Source organism: Rattus rattus, chromosome 1, assembly GCF_011064425.1.
Source record: "Rattus rattus isolate New Zealand chromosome 1, Rrattus_CSIRO_v1, whole genome shotgun sequence".
In the NCBI taxonomy this organism is placed as follows: Eukaryota; Metazoa; Chordata; class Mammalia; order Rodentia; family Muridae; genus Rattus; species Rattus rattus.
In genome coordinates this window covers 229,136,318-229,152,271 of record NC_046154.1, presented here as the reverse complement: position 1 = coordinate 229,152,271, position 15,954 = coordinate 229,136,318, and positions in this window count along the sequence as shown.

The following is a 15,954-nucleotide window of genomic DNA, read 5'->3' as shown; positions in this document are numbered from 1 at the left end:
CAAGGCAGTGAAGATTAGGTTCAACTCTGCTGCAACATCTATGAACGACAGCAATAACGAGCATGTCAAGGTCTGCACAGAGATGCAGCAAGTGGCACTTGCATGTAGGTGGCAGCCAACAGCTGTCTAACGGGACTTAAAGTTGAATCGACAGGAGAAAAATCAACAACTTCAGGAAGTAACAGGTACAAAATGGTGCTAGAAACCCAGGCAGCTCCTCATGGTTAGGGGGTTATGGACCTTAGAAAAGGATTTACTACTCTTACTTTGCTAGATCAGCATGGTTTTTTATTAAATTCTAAATCAGGTAAGCGTGGCTACTACCACTCATCCAACAAGACTCTCTCCACAACAAATATAGACCATCACATAAAAATACAGTTGGACACATTTCGGAAATCTAATGATTGTAGGCTGCCCAGGACAGTTCCTGTTTCTGTGGCTCAGGAAACTTTGCAGAGAGGAGGAAGAGAGATTCTAAGAGCCAGAATACCAAGAAGTGTGCTGTGTAACAGTCTTTCTTAGAAATTACTGCTTAACCCAGACTAGAACAGTGAAAATTTCAGATGACATGCTTCTATGGAAAGGGGATATTTTCCCAGGGTCCTTTTACATGCAGCTAAGGACTGCTGGGAGAAAGAGAATTAGCCTCTTCCAGGGATGAGACACCTCTCTTACTGGTTGTCTAATGTGGAGTGGTCAGCCCTGTAACTATATTAAATAAAATCAACAAAAAGGGATCCATCATGCTGTATTTATATATATTTGTGCATATGCATATGTGTATGTATTCATTTTGTACTCTATCTATCTATATCTATATCTATGTAATAATAATTAAAGATAAAGAGGCTATTGAATTGAGCATGGGAGGCTCTGAAGGGAGGGTATGTGGGATGGTTAGAGCGAAGAAAGGGAGGAAAAAGTGATGTAATTCTATTTTGATTAAAAAAGTTTAAAATAAACATTTTAGGGCCAAATCACAACATTCCTCAAAAATGGCCAAGGACATCTGATAAACTGCCACTTTCCTTTTCTCTCTACTTGGGTGTGTTTTCCTGCAGCCTCTTACTCATGTAGCATTTTCCAAATATGCTGACTTGAGTTCTCCTGAGGCTACCCTGTATCTGGGAGCTCTCATTACCACATGGCAGTGCTGATTTCCTGTTCTGTGAACCCCAGGCCCTATTTCTTCATAATTTATTCTCTTGTTTTGGTAAAATGCCTCTTGTAGTAGAGTCGGGATCAAGTGGGCATGTAAAGTCGTGTGGGGCTCTGGCACCTAGGGGCTCTCTATGGCCATCTCTGGCCCGACTAGGTGCTTGGGTTCAGGTGAGGGGGGACAGAACTCAGGCATGGATGGGGGACAGCTTTTGCTGCCCCTGCTGCTGGTCCTTCTCCTTTCTGCCTCAGCCACTTTGGTTGCTTGGGCCAGGCTGAGCCATCAGGAGACTGACTAGCTGGCAAGGGGTGCAGGGGAGCTTCTAGTGGAGATTTTGAGAGAGCGGATCTCTTCCCCAAGCGGCGGTGTTACAGCTCTTATGATAGACGCTCTCAGACAATGAAGTAATTCCTGCACACTTTTAATCCTGAACACGACTCTTAAATACAGTTTTTGAATGGGTCAATGTCTGACAGCAGGTACTTCCTATTGGTTGGCCTGAAAGCTTGGGAAGACCTCATCTACATATTCAGGGGTATGGTCCTATCTTTGTGACTGATCTGTCTTGAGCCTACATGACCTGTGGTCACATCCTCACCTGTGAAGAAGGGGCTTGGGGCATTGCCCTACATGACTGGTCTGTCTCAAACCTCTCTACAGGGGTCTAGGGGGGAGGGAGGCTGCAGCTAGTGAGGTCTTGATCTCTAGGAGACTGGGAACACATCTGTCATCCTTTTTAGGGTTCCCAGGGGTTTGACCTATCTCGACCAGGAATCAGGGTACCTTTCACAGCCCATTGCCCCACAAAGTTGATTTTTTTTTCTAGAGCACACAAATCTTAAAATATTCTGACTAGTGTCTTTAGTGTACGGTATGACTGGACATATGGCATTAGACTGGAAACTATGACTGCTGAAGTGAATTTCTCTACTACTTTCCAGCTTTCAGTTTCCCCTTACCCCTCCATCTTTTTACATAGTATGTTGCCCTTTTTCTCTGAAACTTTTTTTCAATCTAGACTTCTAAAATTTCATTAAGCCATGTTTTTCTTGCTTAATCATTTCTCTATGTGTGTATGTATGTATGCATACATGTATATATGTGTCTGTTATCTGTTTATCTCTATCTATCTATCTATCTATCTATCTATCTATCTATCTATCTATCTATCTATCTATCATTCATCAACTTTCTATCATCTCTCTATCTACCTGCCTACCTCCCTGGTTTCATCTGGTGTTCTCTAAACCTTCAGTTTAGAAATCTTTCTGTTCACTCTGTGAAGTGCTGGACATTGACCCTAGGGCCTCACGCGTTAGAAAGCGCTCTGTTGCTGAGCATTTGAGTCCTCGGCACTCAAGTCCCCACTTCTTTTACCTTAAAAAACAAATTCCTTTAAAGCGGAAATGTCAACTCTAAAACTGAACAAGTTAGAAAAGGACTTTCCAGATTGCCTTCATCTATTAGTATTTTTTTCTTCCACTTTCTAGAAAGTCTATACCTTGACTTCATATACAAAACTCTTACTGAATTGTTTTTATTTTTTAAATGAAGGTTAACTGCCTAACTGTTCTTGGAGCCAAGGTTTCCATGCATAATTTAGGTTGGCCTGGAGCTCAGGACCTTCTGGGCTGGAGTAGGTGTGCAACATCATGCCCAGTTTGGGGTGACTTTACATGCATTAAATTATGTATTAATGTTCAATTTCATGTCATCTCATAATGGCTATGTAGTCATTACTGAACCAGGACACAGAAAGGCAGACCTATCACACTCTAAATGTTTTCCTACATCTTTTAGCCAGCCCCCGAACACCACTTGTCTGCTCTGTGTTCTTGCAGCTTTCTTTTCTGGAATGCTCTGTGAAGCTTCGGGTTCTTTCAGGCTACTGCTTTTCGTATTCTATGCAGTTTTCAGCTGAGAGAGAGACAGAAAGGCTGCCAGCCTTTCCCATGTTGACTGATATGGTTATTTTCTCTTGAATTTAGAGAAATTATTATTTGTTTTCTCTTGTAGTATGTTAATCATGTAATATGTTATGTAAAAGTTATTTTATAGTCGTTCAATGTTGTATCTGTTATTCAAAGAAAAAATAGAATTTCTTTTTTTTTCACCTTTATTAACTTGAGTATTTCTAATTTACATTTCGAATGTTATTCCCTTTCCTGGTTTCCGGGCCAACATCCCGATAACCCCTCCTCCTCCACTTCTCTATGGGTGTTCCTCTCCCCATCCTCCCCGCATTACCGCCCTCCCCCCAACAATCACATTCATTGGGGGTTCAGTCTTGTCAGGACCAAGGGCTTCCCCTTCCACTGGTGCTCTTACTAGGCTATTCAATGCTACCTATGAGGTTGGAGCCCAGGGTCAGTCCATGTATAGTCTTTGGGTAGTGGCTTAGTCCCTGGAAGCTCTGGTTGGTTGGCATTGTTGTTCATATGGGGTCTCAAGCCCCTTCAAGCTCTTTCAGTTCTTTCTAAGATTCCTTCAACGGGGGTCTTGTTCTCAGTTCAGTGGTTTAATGATGACATTTGCCTATGTATTTGAAAAATAACATTTCTTTATAATACTGTTTGGGATTCAATGTGCCAGTATTGTTGAGAATTTTCATAACTATCCTGATGAAAAATATTCTTCTGTATTCTCCTTGCTTCTAGTTTAATAATTCGTCTAGTTTTTAATAGCAGAAAATTGCCAGGAAAATGAGAAATTTCCTACTTCTTTATTATAGAAGAAATTTTAGAGTTGATATTGACTGTATATAATTGTTCGGCAGAGTTTACTGATGAAGTTGTTTGAACGTGGACTTTTCTTTAAGATTTATTTATTTGCATGGAAGAAATTGTGCTTCTTGAAGTCTGAAGATTAATCTTTGAGAGTTATATAGTACAGAGTGCCTGTGACATTTCCGCGTGCTTCTATAAAGCTGTTCTTTCATAATTAATCTCCATTTTCCCATAATAATTATAGATCATTAGGCTACAAAGTTAAAAACTTTAAAAGTAGATGTTTTCTTCAACTCAACTACATGGTCGATTGTTTTGATAGGACATTTCTTCTACTATGCCTTTTTCTGGTCATTCATAATTGCTTTCCTAATTTTAATACCCCATAGAATACAAAGGAATCTGCAGACCAGATTCTTGGATGCAATGCTAGCATCGCTCTAGCCAGATTCATTTATTTGATCATTAATGTACTCATGGTGGTACTTGCAGTCCACCAGTGTTCTGAATTTATGGAAGACATCATCCTGGTGAGTTCTAGTCATGTTGGGGTCTGTCTTCCTTCCTTCGTTCCTTCATTCCTTTGTTCCTTCATTCCTTTGTTCCTTCCTTCCTTCTTTCCTTCCTTCCCTCCTTTCATAATACTCCCTTGCTATCTTTTTAGGTCTCTGGTTGTTGTATTAAAATTGCTGCTTTCATTTCTGATATTGGCACTTTCTTCTCTACTTATTTAACATTCTGGATAAAAGTTTATAATTTTATTGATGTTTTCAAAGACCAAAACTTTGGATCCATTGATTATTCAACAACATTGTTTCTCTCTTTTAAAATTCATTTACAGGTCCCTAATGTATGTCTTACATCTTTCTTTTTTATAGGATCATTTATGTACTTACATTTCAATGTTATCCCCTTTCTTGATTACCCATTCTCATTCTCCCTTCCCTTGCTTCTATGAGGGTGCTCCGCCTCCCACCCTCCCACTCTCACCTCAACACCCTGGCATTCCCTACACTGGGGAAACTAGCCTTCATAGGATCAATGGCTTCTTCTCCAATTGATGTCAGACAATGGCATCCTCTTCTACATATGTGGCTGGAGTCATGGGTCCCCCTATGTGTATTCTTTAGTTGGTGGTTTATTCCCTGGGAGCTCTGGGGCGTCTGGTTGGTTGATATTGTTGTTCTTCCTATGGGATTACAAACCCCCTCAGCTCCTTCAGCTCCTCCATTTGGGTACCCATGCTTAGTTTGATGGTTAGCTGCAACCATTCCCATCTCTATTAGTAAGGCTCTGGCAGAGACTTTCAGGAGACACCCATATTAGGCTGTCAGCAAGGACTTCTTGGCATCAGCAAGAGTGACTGAGTTTGGTGGCTGCATATGGGATGAATCCCCAGGTGGAGAAGACTATAGATTATCTTTCTTTAAGTCCCTGCTCCACTCTTTGTCCCTGTATTTCCTCCCCTGAGTATTTTGTTCCCCCTTCTAAGAAGAACTGAAGCATCCACATTTTGGTCTTCCTTCTTCATATGGTCTGTGAATTGTTTCTTGGGTATTCTGAGCTTTGGGGTTAATATCCACTAATCAGTGAGTGCATATCATCTGTGTTGTTTTGTTACTGGATTACCTCACTCAGGATGGTATTTTATAGTTTCATCCATTTGCTTAAGAATTTCATGTCATCATTGTTTTTAATAATTGAGTAGTACTCTATTGTGTAAATGTACCACATTTTCTGTATCCATTCTTCTGTTGAGGGACATCTGGGTTCTTTTCAGCTTTTGGCTATTTTAAATAAGCCTGAAATGAACATAGTGGAGCATGTGTCTTTGTTATATGTTTGAGCATCTTTTGGGTATATGCCCAGGAGTGGTGTAGCTGGGCCATTAGGTAGTACTATGTCCAATTTTCTGAGGAATCGCCAGACTGATTTCCAGAGAGGTTGTGCCAGTTTGTCGTCCCATCAATAATAGAGGAGTGTTCCTTTTTCTCAACATCTTTGCCAGTATCTGGTGTCAGTTGAGTTTTTGATCTTAGCCATTCTGACTGGTGTGAGGTGAAATCTCAGGGTTGTTTTGATTTGCATTTCCCTGATGACTAAGAATGTTGAACATTTTTTAAAGTGCTTCTTGGCCATTCAATCAATATTCCTCAGTTGAGAATTCTTTGTTTAGCTCTGTACCCCATTTTTCATAGGGTTATTTGGTTCTCTGGAGACTAATTTCTTGAGTTCTTTGTATATATTAGATATTAGCCTTCTGTTGGATGTAGGATTGGTAAAGATCTTTTCCCAATCTTTTGGTTGCCATTTTGTCCTAATCACAGTGTCTTTTGCCTTACAGAAGTTTTGCAATTTTATGAGATCCCATTTGTCGATTGTTGATCTTAGAGCATAAACCATTGGTGGTCTGTTCAGGAAAATTTCCCCTGTGCCTATGTGTTTGAGACTTTTTCACATTTTCTTCTATTAGTTTGAGTGTATCCGGCTTTATTTGGAGGTCCTGATCCACTTGGACTTGAGCTAAGTGACCCCAAAATTTCCACCAGAGAACTCTTAAAGTTGTTTATCTTAAAGATACACAACTTTCACAAAATGGCTGGATATAAAGTTAACTCAAACAAATCAGTAGCCTTCCTCTACTCAAAGGATAAACAGGCTGAGAAAGAAATTAGGGAATTGACACCCTTCACAATAGTCACAAATAATATAAAATATCTTGGTGTGACCCTAATCAAGCAAGTGAAAAATCTGTATGACAAGAACTTCAAGTCTATGAAGAAAGAAATCAAAGAAGATCTCAGAAGATGGAAAGATCTCCCGTGCTCATGGATTGGCAGGATTAATCCAGTAAAAATGTCCATCTTGCTGAAAGCAATCTACAGGTTTAATGCAATCCCCATAAAAATTCCAACTCAGTTCTTCATAGAGTTAGAAAGAACGATTTGCAAATTCATTTGGAATAACAAAAACCCAGGATAGAGAAAACTATTCTAAATAATAAAAGAACTTCTGGGGAATCACCGTCCCTGACCTTAAGCATATTACAGAGCAATCATGATAAAAACTGCATGGTATTGCTACAGAGACAGGCAGGTAGATCAGTGGAATAGAATTGAAAACCCAGAAATGAACCCACACAACTATGGCCACTTGATCTTTGACAAAGGAGCTAAAACCGTCCAATGGAAAAAAAGATAGCATTTTCAACAAATGGTTTTGGTTTAACTGGAGGTCAGCATGTAGAAGAATGCAAATCAACCCATTCTTATCTCCTTATACAAGGGTCTTATATTTTTAATTTGAGATCTTTATTGCTCTCTAATATATCACTTAATGCTATTTTTTCTAAGCATTGGTTTAACTGACTCATAAATATTTTGATAGACACATCTCAATTTCTCTGGTGACAATTTCTTTCACAAACGAATTACATAGAAATGCTGTTTAAATCTTGAATACTTGGTGATTTCCTAGGTAGCTTTCTGTTATCTATTTCTAGTTAAATTAGATATGGATAGAGCATGTCCTTTGTATAATTCAACTATTTTTTCAACTTTTCTGTGTGTTTTACTTTTTAAATTTTTTACCAGCCATAAATTTATTTTAAAGTATCATTATTAACATAATAAATAACCTATTTGTTGACTATGTTGAAGTTAATGATATTTTCTTCCATCGAAAAGATTTTTTTCTCATATTATATACCTTAATTATTTCCTCTTCCTACTTCTTCTCCCAGTTTCGCCCCTCCTCCATAATTAGATCCACCCCCCCTTCTGTGTCTCACAACAAAAACAAACAGGCTTCTAAAGGATCATAATAAAATAAAATCTAATATGGTGAGATAAAACAAAACCTAACACATCAGAATAAGATGCAACAGAGGAGCAAACAAAAGAATAGATTCCCCCTCCCCAAATCACAAGAAAGGGATATAGACACAGAAATGCACTTGTTCATGTACTCAGGAATCCCATAGAAATGCAGAAGTCACAATGTATACTCAAAAGACCTGTAGGTTAAAGCAAACAAACAAATAGTAAAAGATAAAGTTAAAAAGGAAAAGAAACAAAGAAAAAGCCCTGACAACACAATGAGAGACCCACAAAGATGCCATTTGCTGTTGTCATCTACTGCGGGGCAGGCAGTCCACCCTCTAGAATAGCTTGTTTCCCCAAGCAGACTCCCGTGGGTGAAACTAAATTTTCATTTGTAAGCAGTTATCGGTTGTTTTAGGGGCACAACTATGAGCTACGTTGGTGACTATTTTTTGCGCACTTGAAAAAAGTGTTTACTCGTTGTAAAAACGGGAATAATTATTAAATGGCCTCAAGGGCTGTTTTTTAAGAATAAATGATGTAATGTTTATAAGAATTTAAGGATCATTGCATATGGGAAACACCAAAATAAAACAAAAAGAGCCCTCTGTTTTTCTTGTTATGATTGTTTTCTTCTCCACCCAAGAACACACTATGACTTAACTTCCTTTTTTAGTAGTCTTTTTTTCAAAGTAAACATTGACCTCATTAAAGCCTAATTTTTAGTGGCTAAATTTGTTCCTAACCATAGTCTCTGGCTACTGTAGCAAAAAACCATTTTGTTAAGCATCCTTGGTTGCATATTTGATATACGTAATCTGTAAAATTCATTTTTAGTTCTCAGCCCTGTCATGCATTCAGTGGCTTGCATCATTAGGATGATATTTACTAGCTGCAAATCCAGGCACTGCACTGGACGGTTCCTGCCTATTTTATTTCTTTCTCCCAGTTTTGATGAATTGATTACCCTTACTTGATTACACTTTCACACTGGTATTAGTTGCTGGGCCAGCGGTAGAGTCTTACCCTCCCTAAGACTTTCACGAGAACTCCTTTAATATTTTGCAACCAGGGTCCTGTTGATGTAAAGAAAATGTTTTAAACACATGTTGTTTGGCCAACTTTACTGAGTCCATTTGTGCATGCCATTGTGTAGATTTGTAGAAACTACATAAACTTTTTCCATTAAATTACGTCATTAAATAATTTTGTAATCTTGGTTGGTTAGAAGATATAATGCTAAGTTGATTTATTAGCTTTTATTTAGAATTATTGTCTCCATATTTGTAAGTGAAATGTTATCTGTTATCTTATGCAAATGAGTTATAAGTTCTTCTTTTTAGGTTTTGGAAGTTTGTTTGGCCTGAGGATCATCTTTCCCCTAAAGCTGGGAAGGAGTCACTGTAATTTTGCTTATCTTTCAAAGAATTTGAAAAGTTTATTTTCTAAGGTCAAAATTAGCATATGTAATTAACATTATTCCTGTTACTAAATTCCTCTATATCAATACTTTATACACACTAATGTTATTTGTGCCAAAAGATTATGTCAGTATTTTCTATAACATTTATTTTTAGCTTTTGTGTATTTATGACCACTTTCAACATATCAAATGTATAATACTTGCACTCAATTTCTTCCTAGTAAATTATATTTTTCCTTTGTGTGAGTGTTTCCAGACAGGGTTTCTCTGTAGCCTTGACCGCTCTGGAACCGACTCTGTAGACCAGTCTGGTCCCATAGTGATCCATCTGCCTCTGCCTTCCAAGTGCTAGGATTAAGGGCCTGTGCTACTACAGACGATTTTCCTTTTGTATTTGCCTGCCTGCTTGCCTGTTTCTGTCTGCCTGCCTATCTATCTATCTATCTATCTATCTATCTATCTATCTATCTATCTATCTATCTATCTATCTATCTATTTCTTTCTCTCCCTCTCCCCCCACACCTCCACCCCTTACCCCAAGACAGGGTTTATCTGTATAGCTCTGGTTCTGGAACTTGCTGTGTAGTACAGGTTGTCTTTAAACTCATAGAGATTCTCCTGTCTTTGCTCCCTGAGTGCTGGGATTAAGGGTGTGTGCCATCACCAACAGTCCCATACACACACACACACACACACACACACACACACACACACACACACACACACACATTTGGTCTGGGAAAAATATTTCAATTCCTATCTTCCCTTTGTTTTTCTGATATATTCTTGATGAGATGATTTATTGATTTTAAGTTTTCAGATTTATTTTTATGTGTACATATTTCTCTATTTGAAATTCTACTGTTCCACGTTTCTGTTTCAAATAGCACATAGAAACTCTATTATAGTTGAATTATTTTTGGTAGAATCATTGCTTTAATATGGATAATAGTCTATGTGTTTACTTATTGGCAAAACCTTCAGGACTGTAATGTCTTGTTTCGTTGTAGTACTTTTCCTTTTTTCAGATATTTTCATTGTTGTCACTTTTTAAATGTGCACTTTCTGCAGATTTCCTTGGAAATTAAGTTGCTCAATATATTTTCTTAGTCTTCATTGTGAAAGGAACTTGCCTACTCGGTGTCATGAAGCTAAAGAGTGAATATTTTGCCTTAAATAGTCCATTTTGAGTCCTAAGTTTTGTTTGTTTAAATTGCTATATATAATTTTATATTATATTTAATCTATTATTACATATTATCCATAGTTTTATTTTTATTTCTTGATGTTAAATTGGTTTCTTTGTGTAAAACTCACAGAGCTTTTAACATTCAAGTGTATTTTTGCTTTTTCTATATTTTTAAATGAACTTTTTATTATAGATTATCATGTGACCTTTTCATACATATAATTTTATGCTATATATTTATAAACAAGGTAAAATTGAAAATTGTCATTAAGGGTTAATTATAATATTTAAATATTATAATGACCATATTCCTACTTTGATTTCTTTTTCACTGCATAACTCTCTGTGACTTATTTCTTAGATCTTTGGAGTATAACATTAGTAACTTTTTCAGGAGGCCTGGCTGAATTATGCATTTTTGTGGAGCCTTCGCATATATAGAAGTTCATTTCAGTTGAAGTACAATTCAGCTGGACATTGAATTCCAAATTTGGATCTTTAGCACCATATAAAATGCTATCATGACAATGTCTGTCTGCAACCCCAGTGATGGGGTGGAGATGCTTGTCTGTCAAGGACTTGGTGGTCAACCAGTTTTGCTGAAACTGCTACCTTTTGGTTCATTGGCAGACATATCTGAAAGCCATAAAGTTGGAGATGTTATTAACAAGACATCCTGTGTCAACTTCTGTTCTTGATAAGGCCCTTACAGTGTGCACACATGTATGTAACATAGAGAAAGAGAGAGGGGGAGGGAAGAAAGGTGAGAGAGAGGAAGGGAGGGAAAGAGTCATATGTATGCAGAGTTGTCCTAAGTAGTGCACACATACTGCAAATGAGTATCAACTCATTTGGAACTTAAGTGAAATCCTGTATGTGGTATCTTTGTTTGAAGATGCTCTATTGGATGCTCGAGCTGTTTAGGTTTCTTGCCAAAGGTGAATGACTGGCCAGTTGAGAATTTTTGCATTTTTAGAAAGGAGAAGAATTGAAATATTTTACACAGTAGAGTTGGATAACTTCCAGTTTCTACTTTAAGAATGGGTTGAACAGAGCACACAGGCTGAAGAGGAACCCATCTAGAAGAATGTGAAGCCAACAGATGATAATGACCTGGGCCAGTTTTTGACAATGGAGATGGGAGGAAAAGATTATTTCAGAAACAAGTACAAACTGAATGTTCTATATTTTTAAGTTCAAATGGTTTTTCGGTATTGATGGTGGATTTGGAAGGATGTTTCATAGTAAATGCCAAGACTGGGCCAAAGTTTGGATAAAGCGTGTATATGAGTAAGTTGTACTTTAATGACTTTTGCCTTTCATGAGGCAGTAGACAAGATGGACTGTTGTGAGAGTATCAGAAGACGAAGAGTCAAAATTTCAAGTTTCAAAAAGGCAATGGAAGGGAGACAGAAATGATTAGAGTGTGGCATGCAAGTGTTGAGCTACCATGGGTTTCAATATTAGATTCTGACAGAGATGGACCATGTATATTAAGGATGAAGATTTTGCAGAGAGATGATTCTTCTGGGTTGGAGAAATTCCCTGAAGCAGAAGAGCATGGGACAGTTTGAGGTTCCGTGAGAAATTAAGCACAAGGTGACATCTGAGGTTGAGTTTGCTCAATTCACACTCAGCACAGTGGCTGTGGTGGCTAGGCCATATCCAGGTGCATTGAGTATATGATTACTGAACCTAATCTTATCTGTGTGATAACTAAAGGTTTTCCTTCAACATTGAATTCTCCAGATGAAACGATTTAGCTTAACAATTGGGGATTTTTTAATGTTAAAAATGGTTAAATAATCTGGGTCTCAGTACCACTTTCTGAAAAGCATGGATTTAATAAAAATATCTTCCTCATAGGTACTTGTGAAGTTTCAATCAAGTTACATGCATGTAGTGTTTAGCTTCTGACTTAGTAGTCAGTCAATATCTATTAACAATAGGATTACTAGGTATTTATTGCTCTGGGCATCCTTCCAACCTGTGAGTTTGTCTGTCTTTGTGTTGTCTGCTTTACATATTGTTGTGACAAAACACCAGAGCGAAAAACTTGTGAGATTCACTGACGCTCACAGCTTCAGAGCCACCAATTCGTGCTTGCTTGCTCCTTGGTTGTAGGTGTATGGTCTCCATTTCATGGTCAAAGAAAGAAGAAAACAAGATACAGGAAGAGGCTAGGGTAGAGACAGATAACAAAAACACATCCCAGTGATGTTCTTCCAAAATTGCTAGCTAGGGCCATTCAACAAATATTTACTTTATACTTACTATAAATAAGGATACTAGGTTGGTCTGCTATTGGTCCAATCAACTAGGTTAGAGTCCTCACAGCCTAATCGTCTCTATAAACTCCTCCCAGACACACCTGAAGATACACTTTATTAACCTCTTAGACAGTTATCATCACAGTCTTACCCGAAATCTCCCAGTTTTTAGTAAGGCTTAGGCAATTTGGAGGGCACCAACATCCTTTTAGATTTTGATTGTATCACACACAAGTTTTCCGTTGAAAGGCTAACTCCTAATTCTGGGTTCATTTGAATGGGATATGGAGCTTCAGTTTCAGGTAGGAGCCTTGGAGTATGTGTGAGTGTCCATGTTATATTCTTCCGATCACACTGCATCAACGTGTCCAAGCATCAGAAATGAAATTGTGAATTAATCTGGAAGCCCTTAAATGATGAAAATCCTCTTGTCTCTCCTCTGTGGAAACCACACTGATGTTTAGTTTTTCCATATGATTGAGAACGTGAAGTGGAGCCATGACGTGTGTCTGTGGAAGTCATTTCAGGGAGGCAAAACAAACATCAGAGCAGTGGCTCTCAATCATGCTAATGCTGGGACTCTAACACAAACAGTTCCTCATGTTGTGGTGACAGTCAACCATAATATTATTGTTGTTGCTACTTCATAACTGTAACTTTGCTACTGATATGAACTGTAATGTAAATCTCTATGTTTTCCTGTGAAAGGGTTGTTCAAACCCTGAAGGGGTTGTGACCCATAGGTTGGGAACCACTGGTTCAGGGGCACCCGGAGGAAGAACCCAACAGAGGACAGAGCAGACCAAAGCTTGGAAAAGCTATTTTGAATTTCTGGATTAAACCTACATAAAGCCGACTGCATTCCAGATCTCCTATTATGTGAATTAGCACATTTAATTTACTGCTTAAAGTAGTTAAATTAGGACTTTGTTATGCGTACTGTGCATTCATAATTGATTTGTAATTTTCATTACAAATGTGATTTCTTTTCCTCATTCTTATATTGAACAAAAAGATTTATTCTTTTAATAATCTCATGTAGAAATTCCATTTCTAGAATAATCAATAGATATTAGGTCATTAAGTACTACTTATATTTATTTCAGAGTAAGTTAAACTTCTAGACCAAAGTAATATTTTGAAACTCATTGTCTTTTTGAAAGAATTATGCTACAATTCTTATGTGACTAGGCCAATTATATTTCTATGTACAAATTAGTTTTGCTCAGTGATTAATTTCAGTTTTAAATATGAAACAAGTGTATCACACAAATCTATTTTATTATGCATTATAAAGCTGAGTTCAACATTTTACTCTTTAATATCCAGTATTAAACTTCTGTGTTTCTATAGCCTTTAAAGTTTGAGAGACCATGGTTTCTATTATTCGGAGAAAACTTTTGAGGGAGAATGAAATCTGAAGGCTGATGAACCTGGGTTCAGAATTTAGCCCTGCTGCTTACTTCCTCAGTGGACATGAATAAGTTATTTATTTAACTTGGAGTCTCAAGTTTTTCTTTATAAATTGGGAATGGCAGCTTGATTTCTTGAGGGATATGCGATGAGGAACATGAAGTCATGTGAAGCTGTTAGTCCTTGGAGAGATGCTTCAAAGCTCAGAGGTCCCCATTTCCCTCACTGTCTGCAAGGAAAATGCAAAACACTTGTCATAAGGGCACACCGAGCAGGTGTATTTTTTTTAAAATTAAACTTATTGAGTGATTTCTTTACTAGATTCTGAACATCCCATGCAAAAGGACTAATGGATTTTTACTCTGGCCCTTGCTTTAGCAATTCTATGTTATCTTTATGTTGGCTTTGAATGATGTATACTTATGGATTCTTATAGGAATGCTCGTGGTTCAGAGAACACTGTGCATTTCAGAGGAGCGCAGAGAGGATCTTTGAATTAGGTTCCCCACCATGTTGTCTATACATCAGCTTATTTGCATATTGTTCTGTTTTAGTTTTGTTGGCGGGCGCATGCTGCTTCATTGAGTTTTTGACCTCATATTATTTTGTGTTGCTAACTGTGTAGCTCATAATAAGGAAATTGAAAAAATATGTGTGCAGTCAAGCTGAAAACTGCCCACTTAATATGAACACAGAGAGAGGCACCTCCTCCTTTGTTTTATTCATATTTTTGAAGCAATTTCAACACTTGGATGTGAAGTCTGCTGGAAGGCCTTTGTCTTTCCTGGTGCCTTTTTCTTTCTTTCTATAAATAATCTTGAAATGATTTTTACACTCAGGAAATTTTATTTTCCCCCTGTATCTCAGTTCTAACTTAAACAACCAGAAGCCATTAAGATCTTCTATTTATGTGCCTTCCTCAGAAGCCTCATGACCTTGACCTGGTCATGCTGGTTGGCTCCTTCCTCCATTCCCAGATGGAGACTGAGTAGAGGTAGCTAGGAAACCTCGTCAAACACAGGGATAAACACACCCAAGCCCCAGTCCATCTGAAAACTGGTACAACTGCCTCAATGACCGAATTTTCCTTTTTATTGTGCAAGTTAATTCAGGAGGGAGAAATCAGCCTTGGAAAGGCAGCAGTGACAAGAGCAGGTAAACAAAGCATTGCCTTCTGCACTGCTTCTCTATGGTGGTTATACTTGGAAGCAAGAAGCATAATGGGATCATGATTAAAACCCTGGATTTGATGTCTTGGGTTTGATTCCCCAGCTGCCAAGAGACATTAGAAAGAGGCAGTCTCTTTGCCTGTCTCTATACCGTAGAGGTAACAAGCAGGAAGCAAAGATAAATAAAACAAAAACATTTGTATCAGAGGCTGTTATTTTTCTATTGCTGTGACAAAAACAAAACAAAACAAAAATCACATGACCAAGGTGACTTATAAAAAGGAAGCACTTCATTTGGGGCCTATAGGCTTAGATTTTTCAAAATCTATTTTAATAAGGGTTCTCAAATGCTTTGACCCCTCTTCTAGCCCACTGTCCAAAGATGGGGAGAAAAGATGGTAACGAGGACAAGGGGATGTGGACCTGTTTAGAAGTAGTTCTCTGGGGGCAATTCCATTTTCTGTTGTCAGGATACAAGCAGTCCAGTTCACCAAACATGAATCAGCAGAAATAGCCAGGCCTCCACTGAATTGGCAGGAGTCAGTAGGAGCGACCAGAATCACCTGAAATTCAGTGTAAGTGAAGATTAGCAAAGATATGAGACCAAGGAAGCATTGCATAGCTTGTAGTGCAAGTGCCCACCACTGTCTATTGAGTCCTACTTAGATTTTCTCCACACATCACATGTTCTCTCATGGGTCTGCTTCAGCAAAACTTCCCATGAGTCTTCATCACATGTTACAACCAGAAATTTCCATGGTTGACAAAAGGTAGTAGAATT